Below are 3,792 nucleotides of genomic sequence, written 5' to 3'. Positions count from 1 at the left end.
TTTATCCTATTTATTTTTAGCTATTCTTAAATCCATGTCTTTTGATTAGGAAGTTTAGCTTATTTACATTTGAAGCAATTACTAATAGGGAAAGAATTACTATTGCTACTTGTTCATTGCTTTCTGTATGCTTTAAATCTTTTTCTGCATTTTATTTTCTCCCTTACTATCTTCCTTTTTTTTTAAGTTGGTTTTTTTGTAGTGACATCTTTTCATTCCATTCTCTGCTCCTTTTGTGCATTCTCGGTAGACATTGTCTTTGTAGTTATCATATGAACTGTATAAAACATCCTAAAGTTATATAAGAACTCATTTTATATTGATAACAACCTCAATCATATACAAAAACTCTTTTCCTTTAAAATCCCCCCACTTTAATATCAATATTACAAGTTATATCTTTATATATTGTGTGCCCATTAATATAGATATATAATTATTTTTATGATTTTGGATTTTAAATCCTATAATAAAATTAAAGGTGGTTACACATCAAAATTATAATAATAATACAGGTTTTATACTTGTCTATATATTTGCTGTTACTATAGACCTTCATATTTTTGTACGGTGTTGAGTTACTGTCTCACATTCTTTTATCACAAGTTAAACTCTTTAGCACCTCTTGCAGGACAGGTTTACAGGTAATGAACTCCCTTGCCTTTTGTTTACCTGGGAATGTTTTAATTTCTCTCTTATTTTTGAAAAATTGTTTTGCCAAACATAATTTTCATTGTTTTTTTTTTACTTTCAGCATTTTACTTTAACAATGTTTTTATTTATTATTATTATTGACAAATAAAAATTATATATATTTAAGGTGTACAATGTGATATTTTGATAGTGTATACATTGCAAAGTGATTACCACAATCAAACTAATTAATATGGCCACCACTTCCTGTAGTTGTGTTTGTGTGTGTGTGTGTGTGTGTGCACGCGTGTGTGTGTATGTGTATTAAGAACACTAGAGTTCTACTTTCACTAAATTTGCTAGGTAAAGTCATTCTTGGTTGGCAGTTTTTTCCCAGCACTTTGAATATATCATCTCACTCTCTCCTGGCCTACAAGGTTACTGCTAATAAATCCATTGATAGCCTTATTGGGGGTCCTTTGTATGTGGCAAGCTTCTTTTCTCTTCCTGCTTTCAAGATTCTCTCTTCATCTTTGACTTTTGACAGTTCTATTGTGTCTTGGTGAAATCTTCTTTGGGTTGAACCTTATTTGGGACCTTTGTACTTCATGTACCTGTTTGTCCATGTTTCCCAGTTTTGGGAAGTTTACATACATTGTTTCTTTAAATAGCTTTCTTCCCCTTTATCTCTCTCTTCTACTTTGAGACTCCCAAATGCAAATATTGTTTCTTTTTACATAGTCCCATAGGATATCTTCATTCTTTTTCATTCTTTTTTCTCCTCTGATTTGATACTTTTAAATGACCTGTTTTCAAGTTCCCTGATATTTTCTTCTACTTCACTGAATCTGTTAATGAAGCTCTTTATTGCATTTTTTAGTTTAGCCATTGTATTTTTCAGCTCCCAAATTTCTCCTTGGTTCTTTTTTATGTTTTCAGTCTCTTTATTGAAGTTCTCATTTTGTTCTTGTATTATTTTTTCCTAATTGTGTTAAATTGTTCATCTGTGTTCCCTTGTGGTCTCCAAGCTTCTTTAGAACAATTATTTTAAACTGTTTTTTGGGCAGTTTGTGGATCTCCACTTCTTTGGGGCCAGTCACTGTAAGTTTATTGTGTTCCTTTGCTGGTGCCATGTTTTTCTGATTCTTCATGATCCCTGTAGACTTGCATAGATTTCTGCACATTCAAGTATCAGTCATCTCTTCAAGATTTTATGAACTAATTTTGGTAAGGAAAGGCCTTCACCTGCAGTGGAGTGTGTTGGGGGGACACACTGGAGCATGCTGTGGCCCCAGGTTTAGTGGTGTAGGACAGCAACTGTGGGGCTCTATGACAGTTCTGAGTCTGAGGGGGTTAGTGTCTCATCAACTCAACATTTTCTACAACATCAATGGTTGCACAATCTTTGGTAGTGAGAAATGTAGGGGAACCTGTGGCCTGTGGTTGTTGCTAGGGGTGTTTGAATCCTCAGCATTGTCTCCATATTCAGTGACAAGGGATTGGGGCAGACGGTGGAAGTGGCCTGTAATCTCTTGCACCCAGACGCTCATGGGTCAATTCTCTGAAGGTCTAACACACTTTTAGCACCAGCCAGAATTTTCAATTGGAATATCCAATCTGATATTTGACAGCATTCCTGTCAACTCTCCTAGTAGGGCAAGATGGAAAAATAGTCCCTTGGGCAACCCCTAGACAAGCCAAGACATTGCCGGTAAATTCCACTCTTTTTTTTTTTTTTTTTCCCTGTCCTGAGGGAAGAACTAGAAATTGCATCATCTTCTCCCAATCACACGGTGCCGTGCTGGGGAGGGGCTGGGACAAGCATGAGTGAAAACACCATATATTTTCCTATTGATTTGAGTATATCTTTTTCTTAGTTAGCCATTTTCTTAGTTGCTGCAACTTCTAAAGTTTTGACAAAGCTATTTTGGTTCATATGCTGTTTTTGGATGTTTCCATGAGGGAACAGAGACCTGGAGCTTCCTTATTGGCCATCTTGCTGATGTCATATGATACTAAGAAATTTTGTACTTGGTTAAGTGTGTCTATTAAGCAGTGTTCTACTGATGTTGTAACAATCTTTCACAAATTTAGTGATAATAAGTCCCACAAAGGTCTCACTGGGCTAAAATCTGAGTGTTGGCAGGGTGGCCTTTCTGTCTGGAGTCTATAGATGAGAATTCATTTCCTAGACTCTTCTTTTAATGACTGCTTGCTTTTCTGGCTCATGGTCACCTTCCTCTATTTTCAAAGTTGAAACTATTGCATCTCACTAATCAATTGTCTACAGTCACATTTCCCTCTAATCTTAGCTTTGAAAGAGTCTTTGCTTTTAAGGAATATATTAACTAGGTTTGGCCACCTGGATAATCCAGGATAACTGCCCCAACTCAAGGAAACTGCAATCACATTTGCAAATTCTTTCTGCCTGATAAATTAACATATTTACAGGTTTCAAGGATCAGGATGTGAACTTTTTTGGGGTGCTAGTTATTTGCCTACCATAGTCTGTATGCTAAAAATTCTTGTATAATGCTAAAAGAACTGAAACAGAGTGCCTAGCATACAAAAGATAATAGAACCCTGCCTTTTAAACGACGGAGTCTTAAAAATGCAGTAAGAACACACAAACACAAGCCCCTCAATTAATACAAATAGTAAGACCAAAGAAGCAGAGAAACAGCAGGAAAACCAGAAAACTCAAAAAATGAGATGGTATAAATAAGTCTGAATAAAAAAATATAGAGGCACTAGAATCTTCACTCAAGTGTAGAGATTGCCATATTGAACACAGAAACAAAATCCAATTATATCGAGTTTATAAAAGATACGTCTAAAATCTACTAAGACAAATAGCATACTAGGAATAAAGAAGACCATTATTATAATGATGAGAAGTCCAACTTTTTAGGAGATATATCAATTCTAAACTTGAATGCAGCCAAACAAAGCAAAAATTGACAGAAGTATATGGAAAAAAATAAACCAATTAAGGCAGTAGTGGGGATTTCAGTGCTCTCTCAGCAACTGATAGATAAGGAATGCAACAATTAGTAGGAACTGGTAGATTTAAACAGAAGAATAAAGCTTGATATATATATAAAAACTTTTATTGAAAATTATAGATATAAAGTATCCTCACACAGAACACTATAAAAA

Source organism: Camelus dromedarius, chromosome 4, assembly GCF_036321535.1.
Source record: "Camelus dromedarius isolate mCamDro1 chromosome 4, mCamDro1.pat, whole genome shotgun sequence".
In the NCBI taxonomy this organism is placed as follows: Eukaryota; Metazoa; Chordata; class Mammalia; order Artiodactyla; family Camelidae; genus Camelus; species Camelus dromedarius.
The sequence above is the reverse complement of the archived record's forward strand: the minus strand, read 5'-3'. Positions refer to the sequence as shown.